The 22,442-nt window shown below is 38.0% G+C and overlaps 1 protein-coding gene across 4 annotated transcripts in view; it reads left to right on the top strand.

The window, feature by feature from the left end:
* Window positions 1–22,442, top strand: part of PLEKHA1 (pleckstrin homology domain containing A1) — a 127,700-nt gene that overhangs the window by 17,318 nt on the left and 87,940 nt on the right. Inside the window, exon 1 of one of the 4 annotated variants that reach the window (XM_053692627.1) lies at window positions 15,972–16,034. The exons of the other annotated variants lie outside the window; for them this stretch is intronic. The gene's annotated coding sequence lies outside the window, so the exon portion shown is untranslated. Of the gene's footprint in view, window positions 1–15,971; window positions 16,035–22,442 lie in introns of those variants that run through there. 4 annotated transcript variants of the gene reach the window in all.

Genomic DNA, 22,442 nt, shown 5'->3' with positions numbered 1-22,442 from the left:
ACTTTTGTCTGGAGTGAGACAGTTTTAGGCAGTTGTTGTCAGTTACTGTGTATCATAGATTTCAGATTTGGTTGAGGATAGTTGTGACTTGTTCTGTTAAACATGTAATTATTTTTCATAACTCAGATTAGTTCTGTTTTACATACTTAATTGCATAATGTGGGAAAAAATTTAATCCAAAATTGCTCAATGTAATACGATTTCTGTCAGTACATTGTCACTCCAAAAAAGATGTCCAGAGAGCCAATCAGACGCAGGATATATACTTTCCCTCCATGTACCTGTCTTAATCTGGAACAGCAGAAGAGCGTGCTTGGTTGTATGACCTTGTGTTTTAATAGAGTTTGATAATACAATTTAGTTTAAAATAAAACAGTGTACGAAAATACAGATTTTTATGTTTTTACATTCTAGTTTTTCATTTCAGTCACCTCTACATTTGTCCTGTGTAAACCAAGGTTTGCATGTTTAGGACTTTCCAGCTGATCCCAATATAGTGTTCTTGTTTTGACAACATCTTGAGAATCTTTCAAATAGACCTTGCAGGCAATCCTGGAAGTTATTTATCTGACTTAAGTCTAGATACCTTGCCTTTGTAAATTAGATATAAATACATATTATTATTATTATACAGGTATAACTGCTGCTGGCTCAAAAATGGGCAGTCTTATCTCATTTTATACAACCTTAATTTCTCTATTGCAATTCAGTTATTAAAGTCTCCTGGGTCACCTTTTTTTTTTTTTCTTGCCCAAACAATCTAATTGATGATGACCTAGTCACTCAGAGGGTCAGTTCCATCTCTTGTATACATTATATAGTATTATTATTAGTGTTTCACAACTGATGCTAATAGGTGACCTGTTGTGAGATGTGTGTATGGGATCTGAATAGGGGCATTATCGGTGTAGTGGCCATGTGCGTTTTGGTTGTTGATTATGCTTTTTTGTTGTAGAAGTGCCTTTTTTGTGTGAACTTTAATTGATTGAGAAGATAACCTTTTGTATCTGTTTGGTGACGTTGCTTTCTAACATAATCCAATATGGTGGTGGGTAATATCGCTGTGATTTGGCCACGGGAAATAAGTGTTCAATTTGACAAATTTTTGGGGTGCTAGGCCTGATTTTTTTTTTTTTTTTCTCTCAACCATTTAAATTTTTTCTTTCGTGATTCAGATAAAATATGAAATTTTAAGCAACTTTCTAATTTACTCCTATTTTCAAATTTTCTTCATTCTCTTGGTATCTTTATTTGAAATGCAAAAATGTAAGTTTAGATGCTGGGTTGTTCTTGCTGATTGGTGGATAAATTCATCAACCCATAAAAAAGTGCTGTCCAGAGTACTGAATCAATAAAAAAAGCTTAGATGCCTTCTTTTTCAAATAGAGATAGCAAGAGAACGAAAAAAAAAATTGATAATAGGAGTAAATTAGAAAGTTGCTTAAAATTGCATGCTCTATCTAAATCACAAAAGAAAACATTTGGGTTCAGTGTCCCTTTAAGAAATAGAATGATCAAAATTGAAATATATATGCATAGGTACATTCCAATAAAAAAGCATTTTTGCAATCTACTTCCATTAGCAAAAACACTTGTAGTAAAAGTTATTATTACTGTATTAGGAAGCATATGCACATATGCTATGATGGCCCATGCACCAGCATTCAAACACCACACCTTTTCAGAGTCAGCAGTGGCTTGTATGACACAAATGAAGTCTTTGCTGATGCATTACACTACAGCCAGCTTTCTGGTGTTTGAATACTGCATGTGTGCGTATGCTGCTGAAAAACAGTAATAGATTTTACTAGAAGCATTTTTGCTGTTGAAAGTATAATGCAAAAATGCTTCTATTTCAAATTGAAATGCTCCTAGGCACATTTCAGTTTTGATCTTCCTATCCTTTTATGAAAAAAAATGTTTCTGATAAACAACGAAAACGGCTGATTCTGATCCCATCTGCAGCCGTTAATATGCTGATTAATTATTAAACAGTAGATTGTGATCAGCACATTGTATGCTTTTTATAAAGATTAGAGACATTTTAATTAAACTGGCATATTTACTATAAACAAACTTACCACATTAGTCTTCTGGAAGGTGTTGAAGGCACAGTTGCCTCTGAAGTTTTCCAACAAAATGCATAGAAGCACCTGTTTGTAGAGTTGTGAAAAACTTTGACCCTTAAAGGGACACTAAACCCAAAATATTTCTTTTATGATTTAGGTAGATAATACAATTTTAAACAACATTCCAATTTACTTCTGTTATCTAATTTGCTTCATTCCTTAGATATCCTTTGCTGAAGAAATAGCAATGCACAGGGGTGAGCCAATCACATGAGGCATCTATGTTCAGCCACCAATCAGCAGCTACTGAGCCTATCTAGATATGCTTTTCAGCAAAGGATATCAAGAGAATGAAGCAAAATGGTTAATAGAAGTAAATTAGAAAGTTGTTTAAAATTGCATGCTCTTTCTAAATCGTGAAGAAAAAATTTGGGTTTCATGTCCCTTTAACAGAAGACTGATGCAAGAGTTTTGTTTAAAGGGACAATACACTGTAAAATTGTTTTTATATTAAAAGGACAGTCAACACTAAAACTGTTATTGTTTAAAAAGATAGATGACGCCTTTACTACCCATTCCCCAGCTTCGCACAACCAATATTGTTATATTAATATACTGTATAACATTTAAACCTCTAAGTCTCTATAGACAGCCTCTTATCACATGCGTTTTTATTACCTTTTTACAACAGGACGCTGCTAGTTCATGTGGGCCATTTAGATAACATTGAGCTCACGCCCGTGGGTTCTGCACAACGCAGCTAAAATGCAAGTCAAAAGATAATAAATAAAAAGTCATGTGATCAGGGGGCTGTCAGAAGAGGCTTAGATAAAAATTAATCACAGAGGTAAAAAGTGTATTAATATAACCGTGTTGGCTGTGCAAAACTGGGGAATGGGTAATAAAGGGATTATCTATCTTTTTAGGCGATCACAAATTTTGAGTTAAGTGTGCCTTTAATGCTCTATGACTTGTTATACCAGCTGCAGAGTATTAAAGTGTATGAGAAATTGCATTTTCAGGTTTGTGTATCTGAAGTAGCTGGTTTTGTGCTTTGAAACCACAGCCTATTAAAATGGGTTAAGCTTCAGGTAATATCAGATCTCATTATGTTATCACTATGTGTACACACACTTGCTTCCTTATCTTATATTAGTCTGGAAAACCAAAGCTCAATACTTAGAGAGAAAAATGGAAAATTATAATTGTATTACTTAAAGTGATAGTAAATCCTTGCGTTTGTGAAATGCTAGGATTTACCAATGCAACAAATAATGGGGACTTTCAGTCATGAAGTTTAAAATACTACATGCTGAAAGTTCCTTTGTCTGCAGAGTTCGCCTTGATAAGTGCCTCAGGCCGCCCACAGCAGAATGCTATTTTTTCAATAAGGTGATGTTTACACCTAATAGCCAATAGCTGTGTGCCCCAGCTAGCATTATGCCAGATAGCTAGCATGCTATTGGCTAAGATCACCTCATTAATAAAATAGCGTTCTGTCGTGGGCGGCCTGGGGCGCTTAGTGCGGCAAACGCTGCAGATAAATAAAGGAACTTTCAGCATGAAGTATTTTATAATTCATGACTGAAAGTCCCCTTTATTTGTTGCACTGATAAATCCTAGTGTCTCTCAAATGCTAAAATTTACTATCACTTTAACTATCCTGCACCCCACTGGGAGTATAATTTCCTATGCTGGCTGTGTTTACTTACGCTTATCAATGGCCTTGACTCCAGTATAGAAACTTTCAGTATAGGTGTGGATCCCGTAGGCTAAATCGACTATTTCAAAATAAAGGTAAAGAAGCTACTTGTAAACAAAGGACAGTCTAGTCAAAATTGAACTTTCATGATTCAGATAGGACATGCAATTTTAAACAACTTTCCAATTTACTTTTATCTTAAAATTGACTTTGTTCTCTTGGTATTCTTAGTTCAAAGCTAAACCTAGGGAGTCTTGTATGCTAATTTCTAAGCCCTTGAAGGCCACCTCTTATCTGAATGCATTTTGACAGTTTTACACAGCTAAAGGGTGTTAGTTCATGTGTGCCATAAAGATAACATTGTGCTCACGCCCGTGGAGGTACTTATGAGAGGGCACTGATTGGCTAAAATGCAAGTCTGTCAAAAGAACTGAAATAAGGGGGCAGTCTGCAGATGCTTAGATACAAGGTAATTAGAGAGGTAAAAAGTGTATTATTATAACTGTGTTGGTTATGCAAAACTGAGGAATGGGTAATAACGATATTATCTATCCTTTTTAAACAATAACAATTTTGGAGTAGACTGTCCCTTTAGGGCACATAAAAAAATTTGCAGCAGTAAACTTCTTTTAAAGTGAAGGTAAACTTTGGTGAATGAAAGTCCGTTTTTTAAAAATACCCCACAGGCAGAACTTTTTTTCACTTTCTATGATGAGATTTTTTTTAGTGAAAATTTTTCTGCAGACATTTTTAAATTAAATACAATTTTAAATTAGGCAGTTACACTAAAGCACCAGTTCAATTGCAACGTGTTAGTTAAATGGAGAATAAAGCAATATTTATTGAAAATTGCATTGCAAATTAGCTGCAGACATATAGAAGTAGTAATAAAAAAGGTGCATTGCTCATACAAACGTCTTACATTCAGAAATAAAAACAGCTTTGCAGACAGTTAAAGGCTAGGGCATGGGCTTGAAACAATTTCTGAGAGCCAGTCAATCAATGCACTACTGCTTTGCAGCGCTACTGCATATTTCACTGTTCACTTAAAACAACAATTTGCTCTGGATGAACTGTGATAAAAAAACATACACAGACAGTGCAGCCAGAGAACAGCTCTGTTTGAAGAGAACAGCCTAATGTGGAGCAGCGTTGAAAAGTTAAATCGCTAACAATTCCTGCATGTATCCTGTTCTTTCTGCAGACATGCTGCATTTTCTGCGATGACATCTCAGATCACTGCATGTTCTGCCTTGGGGAAAAATACTATTAAATATAGGGGCACTTTCATTCATCAAAGTTTACAAAGCAGCAGTAAAAAAATTACCTTTCTTTCTTGTCACTGCTACAGCAGCTTACCCCACCTAGAGATCCTCTATTCACACGTCAGCAATGATCCGGCTTCCTCCAATCACAGCATGGCCTCAGGCAATGACTACCCTGGGGGGAAAGCTGTGATTGGAGGAAGCCGGATTAGTCATTGCTGACGGGTGAATAGAGGATCTCTAGGTGGGGGAAGCTGCTGTAGCAGTGAAAAGTAAAAAAGGTAATATTTTTAACAAAACGGCTGCTTTGTAAACTTTGATGAATGAAAGTGCCCCTGTTTTTAATAGTATTTTTAAAAAATGGGCTTTCATTCACCAAAGTTTACCTTCACTTTAAGTGTCATTGAGGTCTTTTGAAACACAATGTGTATTATACATAAACGCTTGTGATACAGTATATAAGGACAGTCCTCACTCCCTGTATGCTTTTACCGCCAGACATGGAATGCTGGTTGCAAACTGTATTTAAAGTAATGTACATGTTTTATAATTGGATCTTGATCACGTCTAAGGAAGATAAGCTTTAACTTACTTTTTAATCTAGCCGTGCTATTCTAATACCCTATGCTCCGGGCGCCCACTTCAAAACTTTTTTGTGTGTGTGTGAACTAACTAACTGTTTGAAATTGTTCACCAATCAGCACTCTAGCTGCAACAAAAGTGCCGTAGGACTAGAATGCTGATTGGAGAACATTTTAAACTGTTAGCTCACAAAAAAACATGTTTTGAAGTGGGCGGCTGGAGCGAGGGGTATTTTAAAGGGTACAGCTAGATTAATAAGTAACTTTCAACGCATTTATATTAGAAGTGTTCAAATGTCGCTTAGATTCCTGACCTGATTTTTAAAACATGTAAAATTTCCCATCACTTTAACTCCAGCATTAGATTAGCTCCTGAGCAGTACAGAACTTGTGATTGGCGGCTCACAAACTGTGAACTGCACAGGTGTACAAATACAAAGCTCATGAGCACATATTTAACTGCATTTAATAACCACTTTGCAGGAGTTAAACAAACTGTTTTCCAATAGTATTTATGTAATAATAAATTGCTATAGTGAATTAGAGCATTTTATTATTACTCGAAACCACTGGTTTTCAAACCTCTCCTCAAGCCTCCCCAGCAGGCCAGGTTTTCAGGATTACCTTGGGTTAGAGCAAGTAAAATAACCATGATTAATAATAAGCTGGTTATTTCACCTGTGCTCCAGTTCAGATATCCTCAAAATCTGCCCTGTAAGGGAGGTCTCAGGACAGGTTTAAAAACCAGTGCACTAGAATGATCCTTAATTATGGCAAGTTGGATAGTAATAATACATTTATGTGGGGGTTTTTTTGTATCTTTTCTCTACAGAAGATTTTGCCATTTTAATCATAAAGGTACATTTTAATACATAGGATTAAAATAAACAAACGCATGAATAAATAAATTGTGGCCACAATATAAAACCTTAATATTTATAAAATCTCAGATCCCTATTGGATTCTATACTCAATCTTTCATTAGCACTTTATAGTAAAATCACTTAACTTTTAGCAATATATAGTAAAAAATAACAAAGTATCAGTATTAACCCCTTAACGACACGAGTCGTACAGGGTACGTCGCACATAACCTGGTCTTTAAAGACCAGCGACGTACCCTGTATGACTTTGGGGATTAAAGCGGCTGGAAGCAATCCTGATCGCTTTCAGCCGCTTTACGGTTATTGCAGTGATGCCTCGATATCGAGGCATCCTGCAATAACCTTTTTCCCCCATCCGATGCAGAGAGAGCCACTCTGTGGCCCTCTCTGCACCGGCATCGATGGCCGCAATCGTTGGTGGGTGGGAGCTGACCGTGGGAGGCGGGTGGGCGGCCATCGATGAAAAACTGAAGAGAGAGGGGGGCGGGATCGGGGGCGGGATAGTCGGGAGCGCGCACGTGCGCGTGCACAGGGGGTGGCGGGCGGGCGCGTGCACGGGGAGGGAGCGGGTGGGAACCGCTACACTACAGCAAATACATGCTATATGAGTGGCAGTAAGGGGGGATAAAATCCCCAACAAAAGTAAATCTAAGGGATCTGTGAGCGGGTGGGTAATTGGTCTGTGGGGGGGGGGGGGAAGCTACACTACAGAAAAAATAAAAAAAAATAAAAAAAACACATTTGTATTTGAAAACAGGGTACTGGCAGACAGCTGCCAGTAACCAAGATGGCTCCCAGTAAGGTAGAGGTGAAGGGTTAGAGAGCTGTTTGGGGGGGATCAGGGAGGTTGGGGGCTAAGGGGGGGTCCTACACAGCTGCATATGTAAATATGCAATACAATTTTTTTTTTTTTTACATTTTAAATATACCTTTTATTTTAGTACTGGCAGACTTTCTGCCAGTACTTAAGATGGCGGGGACAATTGTGGGGTGGGGGAGGGAAGGGAGCTGTTTGGGAGGGATCAGGGGGTCTGATGTGTCAGGTGGGAGGCTGATCTCTACACTAAAGCTAAAATTAACCCTGCAAGCTCCCTACAAGCTCCCTAATTAACCCCTTAACTGCTAGCCATAATACACATGTGATGCGCAGCAGCATTTAGCGGCCTTATAATTACCAAAAAGCAACACCAAAGCCATATATGTCTGCTATTTCTGAACAAAGGGGATCCCAGAGAAGCATTTACAATCATTTATGCCATACTTTGAAAAGTTGTTTGTAAATAATTTCAGTGAGAAACCTAAAATTGTGAAAAATTTTACGTTTTTTTTAATTTGATCGCATTTAGCGGTGAAATGGTAGCATGAAATATACCAAGATGGGCCTAGATCAATACTTGGGGTTGTCTACTACACTACACTAAAGCTAAAATTAACCCTAGACTCTCCCTACATGCTCCCTAATTAACCCCTTCACTGCTGGGCATAATACACGTGTGATGCGCAGTGGCATTTAGCGGCCTTCTAATTACCAAAAAGCAACGCCAAAGTCATATATGTCTGCTATTTCTGAACAAAGGGGATCCCAGAGAAGCATTTACAACCATTTATGCCATAATTGCACAAGTTGTTTGTAAATAATTTCAGTGAGAAACCTAAAGTTTGTGAAAATATTTGGGAAAAAGTGAACAATTTTTTTTATTTGATTGCATTTGGTGGTGAAATGGTGGCATGAAATATACCAAAATGGGCCTAGATCAATACTTTGGGATGTCTTCTAAAAAAAATATATACATGTCAAGGGTTAATCAGGGATTCCTGAAAGATATCAGTGTTCCAATGTAACTAGCGCTAATTTTGAAAAAAAGTGGTTTGGAAATAGCAAAGTGCTACTTGTATTTATGGCCCTATAAGTTGCAAAAAAAGCAAAGAACATGTAAACATTGGGTATTTCTAAACTCAGGACAAAATTTAGAAACTATTTAGCATGGGTGTTTTTTGGTGATTGTAGATGTGTAACAGATTGTGGGGGTCAAAGTTAGAAAAAGTGTGTTTTTTTTTCCATTTTTTCCTAATATTTTATCATTTTTTTTAAAGTAAATGATAAGATATGATGAAAAAAATGGTATCTTTAGAAAGTCCATTTAATGGCGAGAAAAACGGTATATAATATGTATGGGTACAGTAAATGAGTAAGAGGAAAATTACAGCTAAACACAAACACCGCAGAAATTTAAAAATAGCCCTGGTCCTTCAGGGAAAGAAATTGAAAAATGGCCTTGGTCCTTAAGGGGTTAATAACAAAGTATCAGTTCAACAAAGTTTTTAAAGTCTTTAACTTAAAAAGTGTGCACTCATAATTTCAGAGAAAAAAACAAGCGCTCGTGAACTGGATTAAAAAATGTAGCATTCTTACTATCTGAATTTTTTGCTACCGACCTTCAAGGAGCTGTACAGCGTTTCATTTTGTGTCCGCTGTATATGTAACTCACACGTTCCACGTTCTCCTTAGGTCTCCAAGTTAACCTATCAGATCGTCAATGTCTATAGGCGTTTCTGAATGCTGGGTTACTGACCTTTCTGAGGGCTGCACAGCGTTTCTTTTTGTATCAGCTGTATGGGTAGCTCACACAATCCACGTTCTCCTTTGGTCTCCGGGGTAACATCAGAATTGCAATTTCTGCAGGCGCTGAAATTTAATAGTTGATTGTCCAAGTTTCTTTGTAGAATCTATCAATAGCGATAGGTATTTATAGTCCTTAAGTGTAGAAGTTGCAGGAGTCTAATCTACGCGTTTCGTTAAAATTGTGTGCAGTTGTCCCTTTAAAGGCTGTGTGGACGGTGTCCATTTAAAGCTCTGTTTGCTTAGGTTCTTCAAGCACTACGTTTTATCAGAATTTCCTGGTTTTTAAAAATTTGATTAAAAACAGGGGCACTTTAATTCATTAAAATTTACATTTCACTCCTGTTGAGAAAAAAAAACCTACCTTTTTAACCTTCACAGCAGCTCCAGCTTCCTCCGGTTGTTGCAAGCCATTTCTGATGTCAGAAATGATGGATAGGTCATCCTCCAATAACGTCCCCCCCCCCCCCCCGGGGGAATCAGTGTCTGATTCAACGCTGTAATAAGAGGAAGCCAGATTCCTCATTTTACACCCAGGAAGAGGCTTTGCGACGGGCGGAGGAATTTGGAGCTGCTGTGAAGATTAAAAGGTAAGTTTTTTTTTTTTTTTTTTTTTTTTTTTTTTTTGTCTCAACAGGAGTGAAATGTAAATTTTGATGAATTAAAGTGCCCCTGTTTTTTAATTGAATTTTTAAAAACGGGCACTTTAGCATCAAAATTGACATTCACTTAAAGTGATTTTACTATAAAGTGCTAATAAAAGATTGATTATAGAATCCAATAGGGATCTGAGGTTTTATAAATATTAAGATTTTATATTGTGGCCACAATTTATTTATTTATGTGTTTGTTTATTTTAATGCTATGTATTAAAATGTACCTTTTTGATTAATCCAATAGTGTTTTGTACTAATATCCTTATACCCCAGCTCATCTTTTGAGCGCCGCTCTCGCCACCATCTTTTTGGTAAACTATTAACCTACTCTAATCAATCCGTTGTGGGAGAATAACGGGATACAGAGAGGAGGCCCTTGGGGTATTTTTAGCTCTAGGGTCGAGAGTCCATAACGTTTATACTAATTGGTCTGATGGTGACTTCCATGGACATAGTTCCTTTTGCCCCATTTTATCTGAGGCCTCTGCAGTTAGGCATGCTCAATCAATGGAACGGGGATTATGCAGATTTGTCTCAGAAGATAGTTCTAGATCAGAAAACAAGAGACTCTCTTCCGTGGTGGCTGTCTCAAGAACATCTGTCTCAGGGGACATGCTTTCGGAGACCCTCTAGGGTGATTGTGACCACAGACGCCAGCCTGGTGGGTTGGGGAGCAGTCTGGGATTTATTGAAAGCGCAAGGACTTTGGTCTCAGGAGGAATCTACTCTCCCCATAAACATTTTGGAGGTGAGAGCAATTTTCAATGCCTTGATGGCTTGACCTCAACTGGCCTTAGCTCAATTTATCAGGTTCCAGTCGGACAACATAACCTCTGTGGCTTACATCAACCTCTAGGGGGGAACTCGGAGTTGCTTAGCCATGAAGGAGGTGGCTCGGATTATTCAATGGTTGGAAGCTCACCATTGCTGTCTCTCTACCATCCATATTCCGGGAGTGGAGAACTGCGAAGCTGACAGACTTTTAATCTCAGGGAGTGGGAACTCCATCCGGAGGTGTTTTACAGGTTAACCATCAAATGGGGGGGGTACCGGAATTGGATCTGATGACGTCTCGTCAGAACGCCAAGCTCCCAAAGTATGATTCAAGGTTAAGGGATTCTCAGGCCTTCCTGGTTGGCATACCTATTTCCTCCGTTTGCTCTCCTTCTGTGAGTCATTGCTCGTATCAAGCAGGAGAGGGCGTCAGTGATTCTAATAGCTCCTGTGTGGCCTTGCAGGATCTGGTATGCAGACCTGGTGGAAATGTCATCTCTACCACAGTGGAGACTTCCTCTGAGGAAGGACCTTCTACTTCAGGGTCCTTTTCTTTATCCGAACTTCATTTCTCTAAAGCTGACTACTTGGAGATTAAACGCTTAATTTTATCTAAGCATGTATTTTCTGAGTCGGTCATTGAGACCATGATTCAGGCTCGTAAGCCTGTTACTAGAAAGATTTATTATAAGATATGACGTAAATATCTTTATTGGTGTGAATCCAAGGGCTACACTTGGAGTAGGGTCAGGATTTCAAGAATTTTTTCTTTTCTCCAGGAGGTTCTGGAGAGGTTTATCTGTCAGTACTTTGAAGGGCCAGATTTCTGCTCTATCTGTTTTGCTGCACAAGCGTCTGGCGAAGGTGCCAGTTGTGCAATCCTTTTGTCAGGCCGTGGTCAGAATTAGGCCTGTGTTTAAATCTGTTGCTCCACCGTGGAGCCTTAATCTTGTTCTTAACGTTTTGCAACAGGCTCCGTTTGAGCCAATGCATTCCATAGATATTAAGTTGTTATCTTGGAAGGTTTTGTTTCTTACAGCTATCTTTTCTGCTCAGAGAGTTTCTGTACCTTCAGCTTTGCAGTGTGATTTGCCTTTACTTTGATAAGGCAGTTCTTCGTACAAAGTTTGGTTTTCTTCCGAAGGTTGTGTCGGATAGAAATATTAATCAAGAGATTGTTGTTCCTTCTCTGTCTCCTAATCCTCCTCATAAAGAGCGTCTATTACACAACCTGGATGTTTGTGTGTGTGTGTGTGTGTGCTCTCAAATTTTATTTGCTGGTGACCAAGGATTTTCATCAGTCTTCTGCATTGTTTGTTTTTCTGGGAAACGTAAAGGTCAAAAAGCTACTGCTACTTCTCTTTCTCTCTGGTTGAGAAGTATTATTCGTTTGGCATATGAGACTGTTGGACAGCAGCCTCCTGAGAGAATCACAGCTCATTCTACTAGGGCTGTTTCTTCTTCTTGGGCTTTCAAGAATGAAGCTTCTGTTGAGCAGATGTTCAAGGCTGCTACTTGGTCTTCATTGCATACTTTTTCCAAATTTTATAAGTTTGATACTTTTGCCTTGACTGAGGCTTCTTTTGGGAGAAAGGTTCTGCAAGCGGCGGTGCCTTCTGTTAAGGTCTACTTGTCTTGGCCCTCCCTAGTCCTTTGTGTCCTTTAGCTTGGGTATTGGTTCCCAACAGTAATTGAGGTCGCCGTGGACACACCATATCTTAGGATAGAAATTTATGTTTACCTGATTAATTTCTTTCCGGATATGGTGAGTCCACGGCCCCACCCTGTATTTCAAAGCCTGTGTTTTTTTTACTAAACCTCAGGCATCTCTACACCTTGGTTTTTCTCCTTTTCTCCATTTTCTTTCGGTTGAATGACTGGGGATTGTGGGAAGGGGAGGGATACTTAACATCTTTGCCGTGGGTGCTCTTTGCCTCCTCCTGCTGGCCAGGAGTGATATTCCCAACAGTAAGTGAGGACCCACGTGGACTCTCCATATCCGGAAAGAAAGACATTTATCAAGTAAGCATATTTTTTTTTTTTTTTTTTAATTATGAGATAAATTGAAAGCATTTGTTTAAACTATAACTGGTTGAAATGCTTTCTAAAAAGGTGTTATGATGTAATTTGTCCATTGCAGGTGTATTAGTGCGCTAGGGATGTTGCACTGTGGGCCATCAGAAGGAATCTGTATTAAAATATGCAATACAAAAGCACATGTAGTTGAAAACATACAGTATTCATCCATGTGATCCAGTATGAGTGTCTTCTACTAGAAGTTTTAAAAAACTTAAACGCCTCAGTAGCTTAAAAACTTTGTGCTAAAATTCTTATATATATTTTTTATAAAAAAAAATGTATCCAGTCGCAAATTTCTTTTCTTATTCGACAGACGTGAAAACATTAAACCCCAAAATTTTCTTTCATGATTTGGGTTGAACTTGCAATTTTAAACAACTTTCCAATTTACTTCTATTATGAGATTTGCTTCATTCTCTTGTTATCTATTGCTGAAGGAACAGCATTGCACTACTGGCAGCTAGCTGAACACATCTAGTCAGCCAATCACAACAGACAAATGTTTGCAGGCACCAATCAGTAGCTAGCTCCCACTAGTGAAGGTTATGTGCATTTTTTCCACAAGGGATACCAAGAGAATGAAGCACATTTTAAAATAGAAGTAAATTTAAGTGTTTTAAAATGACATGCTCTGTCTGAATCATGCAAGTTTAATTTTGACTTTCCTATCCCTTAACCCCTTAACGACGCATGTCGTACAGGGTACGTCGCACACAACCTAGTCTTAAAAGACCAGCGACGTACCCTGTACGACATTAGGGGTTTAAAGCGGCTGGAAGCGATCCTGCTCGCTTCCACCAGCTTTCCGGTTATTGCAGGATGCCTCGATATCGAGGCATCCTGCAATAACACCCCTGGGCCATCCTATGCAGAAAGAGCCACTCTGTGGCCCTCTCTGCACCGGACATCGATGGCCGGTATCGTTGGTGGGTGGGAGCAGACTTGGGAGGCGGGTGGGCGGCCATCGATGGGCCGGGTAATGTAGAGGGGGGCGGGATCGGGGGCGTGGCCGATGGGGCGCGCACGGGGGCGGCGGGCGGGCACGTGCACGGGGCGGGAGCGGGTGGGAACCGCTACACTACACTACAGAAAAGTTTTGTTTGTATAAGTGGGAGAAAGGGGTATTTTAATGTTTTTAAAAAAACAATCGAAGGTATCTAGGAGGGGGTGGGGGGTTGGTCTTTGGTGTGGGGGGGAGCTACACTACAGAAAATGGGAACATTTTTAAAAAAACTACAATTTTATTCTAAACTGGGTACTGGCCGACAGCTGCCAGTACCCAAGATGGCACCCATTAAGGCAGAGGGGGAGGGTTAGAGAGCTGTTTGGTGGGGGATCAGTCAGGTTGGGGGCTAAGGGGGTCCTACACATCAGCATATGTAAATATGCTTTAAAAAAAAAAAAGCCTAAATATACCTTTATTTTAGTACTGGCAGAGTTGCTGCCAGTACTAAAGATGGCGGGGACAATTGTGGGGTGGGGGAGGGAAGAGAGCTGTTTGGGAGGGATCAGGGGGTCTGATGTTTCAGGTGGGAGGCTGAGCTCTACACTAAAGCTAAAATTAACCCTGCAAGCTCCCTACAAGCTACATAATTAACCCCTTCACTGCTAGCCATAATACACGTGTGATGCTTAGCGGCCTTCTAAGTACCAAAAAGCAACGCCAAAGCCATATATGTCTGCTATTTCTGAACAAAGGGTATCCCAAAGAAGCATTTACAACCATTTGTGCCATAATTGCACAAGCTGTTTGTAAATGATTTCAGTGAGAAACCTAAAATTGTGAAAAAATTTACGTTTTTTTTAATTTGATCGCATTTGGCGGTGAAATGGTGGCATGAAATATACCAAAATGAGCCTAGATCAATACTTGGGGTTGTCTACTACACTACACTAAAGCTAAAATTACCCCAAAAAGCTCCCTACATGCTCCCTAATTAACCCCTTCACTGCTGGGCATAATACACGTGTGGTGTACAGTGGCATTTAGCCAAAGCCATATATATCTGCTATTTCTGAACAAAGGGGATCCCAGAGAAAAATTTACAACCATTTATGCCATAATTGCACAAGCTGTTTGTAAGTAATTTCAGTGAGAAACCAAAAGTTTGTGAAAAAGTGAACTATTTTTTGTATTTGATCGCATTTGGCGGTGAAATGGTGGCATGAAATATACCAAAATTGGCCTAGATCAATACTTTGGGATGTCTACTAAAAAAAAATATACACATGTCAATGGCTATTCAGGTATTCCTGAAAGATATTAGTGTTCTAATGTAACTAGCGCTAATTTGGAAAAAAAATGGTTTGGAAATAGCAAAGTGCTACCTGTATTTATGGTCCTATAACTTGCAAAGAACATGTAAACATTGAATATTTCTAAACTCAGGACAAAATTTAGAAACTATTTAGCATGGGTGTTTTTTGGTGGTTGTAGATGTGTAACAGATTTTGGGGTCAAAGTTAGAAAAAGTGTGTTTTTTCCATTTTTTTCCCCTCTTTCCCCTTTTTATAGTAAATTATAAGATATGATGAAAATAATGGTATCTCTAGAAAGTCCATTTAATGGCGAGAAAAACGGTATATAATATGTGTGGGTACAGTAAATGAGTAAAAGGAAAATTACAGCTAAACACAAACACCGCAAAAATTTAAAAATGGCCTTGGTCCCAAACGGACAGAAAATGGAAAAGTGCTGTGGTCATTAAAGGGACATGACACCCACATTTTTTCTTTCATGATTTTGAAATAGAATGCATTTTTAAACATCTTTCTAATTTACTTCTATTATCTAATTTGTGTTATTCTCTTGATATTCTTTGCTGAAAAGCATATCTAGATATGCTCAGTAGCTGCTGATTGGTTGCTGCACATAGAAGCCTCATATGATTGGCTCACCCATGTGCATTGCTTTTTCAAATAAGGATATCTAAAAAATGAAGCAATATAAATAATAGAAGTAAATTGTAATGTTGTTTAAATTTGTATGTTCTATCTGAATCATGAAAGAAAGATTTTGGGTTTAGTGGCCCTTTAAGGGGTTAAAAAACAAAACAAACCATCCAGGATTTCATAATCCCTAATTGGTCATAGGTGTAATTAAAGTGAATGAATCTGATAAAAAAATAATCCTTCAAGATACACAAAACTTTGACCTGTTTATAGCCATCAAGGCTCTGATTTGGATAGTACTGGAGTATAAATACACTGAAAGTAATTGCTGGTTATTTTACAGGCTGCATGCGTCCTTGTTATGTGTTAGTCACTAACCTAACTGTCACATACAGAATAGTCCCCTTCCTGTCACTCTAGAAGTGAAACATAGGGGCTGCTAGCGAATTGGGAGCTTATTCTTCCGTCTCAGACCTTCAGAAGCCTGGATGCCTGTACTGGGTGTGTCTGTGGTAAGGTAGTCTAGTAGACTGGTAGCTGCATTGCCTTTTGTCTGAATCAAGCTACTTGTGCATTAGATGTGTATTTTATCTCTACAATAAAACTGGGAGTTCCCCTGAGGGTTTGGGTTCCAGAGAGGAAGCTGTTTTTTTTTTGTTTGTTTTTTTAAGGCATTTACTTCTTATATCCTGGCAGCGAAAGCGTTAAAGCAATAATCTGAGTGCAGTACTGGATGATTTCTTTCTTAGTAAACAGGGAAACTATGTTATCGATATTTTATTATAAGCTGTAAAACAGAACTCTAAGCAGCAGTTGGGTGGCTTCATTTTAAAGCTTTAATGTGTTTGTAGGGAGTTGTCTTTTGGATAAAATTAACCCTGAATTGATCCAGCCCTGCCGCAGAGAAACATGTGGACAGCCTATCATTGCTCACAGCAAACGGCAGCTTAGGGTAAAGTTTGTTGTCTGTTAAAACTGTCTCATTTGAATTTTGAGACGTGATCATTCTGAGTTCCAGATCTCTTTAGTTTCAAAATGAAATTAGTGTGTTATAAGGAATATTAATATTGTTCTCACTCTTTTATTTCTACAGTGTTGCCCATGTCCATTGTACAATTGTGTCATTTAACAAAGAACTGTACAGACCCCAGGAGTTCTGTAAGGCTGTGCATATGTAGATATTGGTGTCCATCACAAGACACTTATCTTCACAATGGGGTTAAGCCCCTTCAGTTTCAGGGCTCTTACTTTTTCATTAGCAGAGAGCCAAATAGCTTTTTATCATCTTGATCTCTATATATTTGCACTCCACAAACACAGGAAAATGAAATATTTAACACAGTAAATGTCTGGGTCTCAGTTGCACATTAAGATATAGGGGTTGCGTGAGATGTTGGTGATGTCTTTTTGCCTGTAAACCTCCCTCCTGCGTGGCAGAAAGCTAACACCAGGCAGGAGGGAAAGATCCATGCAGCTTGGCTCTCATAGGAAAGGGCTACACATACTGAACCTGCTATGCAGCCAGTCTGCCACTGATTACCCCATTTAGGAAGAACAGATGAGGACTATTGCGCCCCCCCCCCCCCACACTAATTGAACTAGCTGCTAAGTTACAGGGAGACATTAGCATCTTAGAAGTACTGCATGTAATGATATGTACTCTGGGTCTGGGAGTTAAAGGGTCACCATTACAAAAGGAATTTAACCGCACTTTTGGGAGCACTGATTAACTGACCTTGTCACACTAACATGGTGCTGGCATCTATTTCTATCTGAATTATTGACATATAAAATTATCAATTTTCTTGTGGTTGCACCATTCCAAAAAGCTAGAATGAAAAACTATTTTAATAACCAAGTGTGAAAAAAAGGTAGTTGCAGATCCTTATACAAAAACGTAACTGTGCACCTTGCTTGGCTTTTATTATGGGCGGGTGGCTATGCTTTGCCTCTGTAATGCTTTTAATTATTAATATATTTTTTTTTTTATTGAATATAAATCATTGACTTTTTTTCAGGTTTAATATTAATCCTTTGTAGAGCATGCACATAATCAATTGAAACCAGTTTATTATTAACTGTGCAAACCCATCTGAAGCGCTTGTGTGCTCTAGGTTTGCTAATGCAGAGTGTAACTTTGCATAGCTAAATGCACATTTTGATATTTTATGTATTTTTAAAATCCTTCCTTTCCCTATAAGTACAGTTAGCAATTCTGCATCTCTGTAATAAAGTCCCCAGTTTGCTGTGTTCTTGGGCACATACCACTGTTTGTTCATTTGAAGTTCATTCAAGAACATTTTACTGCCCAGTTTAGCCAGTGGCAGATTACTATTATGGTCTTTCACTGGGTGAACAGAAAGTGTTAATGGTTCTTCCGTGCATAATTTCTGCATAGAATGGAGAGTGGTTTTGCATTTTTTTCCATTCCTTTTTCAGTTTATATGAGATGTTTTGAATATTCATAGGAAATATGCATATTGCAGAACAGATTCAAAGTTTTGAACTAAAGGGACCTTTAGCAGAATGAAGGGAAGTGACTGGGACGTTTTTCCATGTTGGCAAACCCCTTCCTAGCTGCCCCACTGTTTCTTGTGCATAGTTTGCACTCTTCAGCTCTTGTCCCTGAGGGGTGATTATAAGAAGCTCTGTATTATGCTTAAGGAAAGCCTCAGGATGGAGGAGGAGATCTGGGTATGTCCTGCAATTGTTTCTGTGCATTTGGACAATGATCCAGTGTTTGCTGCAGAAATAGAATTCAGCTGCAGAAATGCTCATTGATGATGTAGGGTATTTTGTGGTTTTGTCCCAGCCTGGCTCTGTGCAGTTGGGGCATGTACTGTATAAAGGAGAATAGAGCTGCACTGGTATAGTGAGCGTTTATCTGCGCAGATACAGAGACGACGTTATTATTACAAAGTGAACAATGCGTATATTTCTTTACATTTTTTTATCACATCAGCGAAAAAGGCTGTTAGTGTAAATGTTGTTCATGAATATTTAATACTGTATGATGCAACCAAATAATCCAAGGCTGTGCCAAACTTTGTCTTTTTACCAACTCAATAGATTTCTGATTATTAACCCTTCAATTCCAGGATGTTGGTAAAGGGAGATTAAATTAAGCACACTGCCATTTTGAAACCTATGTTTCCCATATCTAGTCTCTTCTGCTGAGAACAGTTAGTGACAGATATAAAAGTCACTGAAGTGTGACAACAATGGCTTTGTTGAATATAGCACTGTTAAGATAGTTACGTTATCTCATATAACTGTTACTATATTCTGCAGAGTACATGAGATAAGAAAAGAACAAGCTTTTGAATCCAGGAAAAGTTACAATATATGGTAGAATCTTCCGTTTTTTTTTTTTTTAAACAATTGCAGGAGAATTGGAAAACCAACAATTTTCATAATAAAAATAGGTATTACAAAAATGAAATTATATTGCAGTTTTGCATCCCTTATAAGAAAATGAATTGTAGGAAAACTTTCTTTCTGCATACAGACTGATGTACACAGCCGTAGCTTTAAAGGGAAACCCAATTGTTTTTCTTTTGTGATTCAGACAGTGCATGCCATTAAAAAAGTTTCCAATTTACTTCTATTATCAAATTTGCTTTGTTCCCATGATATTCTGTGTTGAAGAGATACCTAGGTAGGCATCTGGAGCTCTACCTGGCAGGAAATTGTGCTGCCATATAGTGCTCTTGCAAATGGATAACATTCTTGCAAAACTGCTGCCATATAGTGCTCCATAAATGGGCTGACTCCTAAGCACTATATGTCATTAAATAAACATCAGCATTTAAAGGACAGCAAACATCTTGGGATTTCTATATAAAATGCCCTGAAACAATTTTGCAATACCCTGTACGTTCATTATTTATTTGCCCCCTTTTTCATGTAACTTAGCTCTGAAAATTGTGTGTTTGTCATTTTCAGAACTTGAAATGCACCCTGTTGATTTTTCAAGGTTAACCATGCTATATATCTGTCCCTAATTGGCTGTAACCAATAATAACGGCAAAGCAATACGTTTTCTACTAATGTTATGGCTGTGACAAGCCTTGGTGTCTGCAGGTTTAAATTGGCTTCTCCAAATAATACAAATGATGGATGAGGCTTGGAAAACCAAGACCTTTTTATTCCTTTTAAAAATGTTATGCTATTCCAGGGCTTGACAAACCCAGGCACCATGGAGCTATTTAATTGGGCCCTGATGCCCTCCTTCTTCCTTTTTTTTTTTTTTTTTTTTTTAAAGGCCTTGCAGCTGTGAAAAAAAAATCACACATACACACACACACACACACACACACACATATATCCCTCTGTTTACGCTGGTTCAATTTGCGCAGTTTCAGAATAACAACCTTTTTTTCAGTCATTTGACTGCTATTGAAAAGCAGTGCACTAATTAAAATAGCCAGTAGGTGGAGCTGTCCGCTTGTGTTGCAGCAAAGTTATGCAAGCTTAGCAGACTGAAATTAATCTGTGTACACAGAGCAGACCTTAGCTATCGAGCAGCTTTTAAAGCATCAAGATCTAGCAGCCACTTCCCTATTATCTTCCTGTCCAGCTGCTTGAGGTGAGGGTGCCTAACTGCTTATCAGTCCAGATTGAAATGCATAGAATATGTGCAGACCCAATATTATCTAACATGCTAACAATGCAGATAACTGTTTGCAGAAAAATGCAAGTAAAAAAATGTTTTTGTTCATTAAACTTAGTTTGATACAGTCTGTTGTGTGATTATTTAATTATGTTTTTAATGCTGTTTAGCATTTAAAGTCTTCATTTCAAAGCTTTAAAAATAATGTATTGGGTGTTACTTATGTCAATTTTGAGAGGGGCCTGGAACCTAACTCCCTCACTTCCCATTGACTTACATTATAAACTGGGTTTCAATTTACAACGGTTTCGATTTACAACCATTCCCGGCGTAAACTGAGGGCTACCTGTGTGTGTATATGTGTGTGTGTGTGTGTGTGTGTGTATATGTGTGTGTGTGTGTATATATGTATGTGTGTGTGTATATATGTGTGTGTGTATATATGTATGTGTGTGTGTATATATGTGTGTGTGTATATATATGTGTGTGTGTATTTGTGTGTGTGTATATGTGTGTGTGTGTGTGTATATGTGTGTGTGTATGTATATGTGTGTGTATATTTGTGTGTGTGTATATGTGTGTGTATATGTGTATATGTGTGTGTGTATATATATGTATATGTGTGTGTGTGTATATATATATATGTGTGTGTGTATATGTGTGTGTGTGTGTATATGTGTGTATGTGTGTGTGTGTGTGTGTGTGTGTGTGTGTATATATATATATAAAATCATATTTGTCTATGAATATTCTTAGATAGATATTATAGTGATGCTAAGCTCTGTGTTCTATAGTAAGACAACAGAAATGGCTTCTAATTACAAGGTGTTTACTGCCCCTTTATAATATGCTATGAAGCCGATTTAGTTCATTTAATACTAAAGCCGATTTAAGTCTCTTCCTGGCATTAAATAAGTGCTCTGTAAAATAATTTGTTCAAATGAAAGATAAGCTCCTTAGGTCTAATGTATATTTACTTTTTAGTTCTTTTTAAGATTGTTGAAATACATTTAGAGTTTTAGTTTCCATAAAGTTATGGGCACAAACACATTGTAACTATAATCAGAGCATATTCTCTTTATCCTCTACCCTCTGCAGAGACCCGGAAGTGACAATGATTGCTTATAAATGAGGTTTATTTTCTCTTTAATGTTTAGGGAGAGATCTAAAAACATTTAAAATAAAACTTAAATGAACTGTCTATAGTTGTTTTTTAAAATAAAAATAACTGATAAACACACAACACACGATATTCTCAGGAGTTTGCCAGTGCCACTCAATATAGAGAAGGGGCAATAACTGCATACATTAATTAATAACACAGCAATGCATATTTTTTAAAGCCATTAACCCCTTGAGCCAATTGGACGTCAGTACTAAGTCACACGGTACTTTGCCCAGCATACTGTGTTGATGTAGTGCCTATGTCCAACACTGTGGTCTCAGCTGGGGGCAGAAGGCATCTGTCTTCATATAGTTAGGGAGCACTGATTGGGCTCTCCTTACCCTATGAAGTTAGATCAATATGTTGAGTTGTCTAATTTATATACAGTTTTGGGGGGCAATTTTGAGGATTTGGGCAGTTTTAACAAATAAAAGTTACCTCATTGCAAATTTCAGATATAACTGCAGATAAAGACTTTAAAATAATAACAAATATATATGTTTGGTCTTATCTGAATCAGAGGAGGCCAATGTGAATATATAGCTTGTTGAAACGGTCATCCACTGAAATCTCTCTTTTCTCTTTCTCGCGCTGTCACTATCACTTTTTTTTTTCTATGACCATTTAGCAATGCACTATAATTTTTGAATTTTATGTTCCTTTAATGGAGCAAGCACTTGTTTTTATGATGGGGCTCTCCGAACTGCATTTAGAACAAAGGATTTAGTTTAGAAAAAGAGGATCTATTATAAATATAAAATACTCTGGTAAATAGACCATTCAAACACAAATGAGTTAAGTGTTACTTCTTGTGTCTGAAGATATAAAAGCAGAATCCTGCTGCATAATGTTAGTTTATTACTCAGCTGGCAGATGTGAAGTGCTTTTGGGATTCTACATACATTGTGTGTCGCTTCCCCCCAGCAGACACAATATGGCAGGGTTGGTTACAGTGTCTCCCACATCAGGGCTTTTGTTACAACTTGTCTTTCAGAAATGTATATTAAAGTTTATGGCTGAGTATTATATGTTAGCAGTAATGGGACATAAAAGGCTTAAAGGGACAGTCTACTTGAAATGTTTTATTGTTTAAAAATATAGATAATCCCTTTATTACCCATTCCACTGTTTTGCAAAACCAAC

Source organism: Bombina bombina, chromosome 9, assembly GCF_027579735.1.
Source record: "Bombina bombina isolate aBomBom1 chromosome 9, aBomBom1.pri, whole genome shotgun sequence".
Taxonomy (NCBI): Eukaryota; Metazoa; Chordata; class Amphibia; order Anura; family Bombinatoridae; genus Bombina; species Bombina bombina.
The sequence above is the reverse complement of the archived record's forward strand: the minus strand, read 5'-3'. Positions and strand labels throughout refer to the sequence as shown.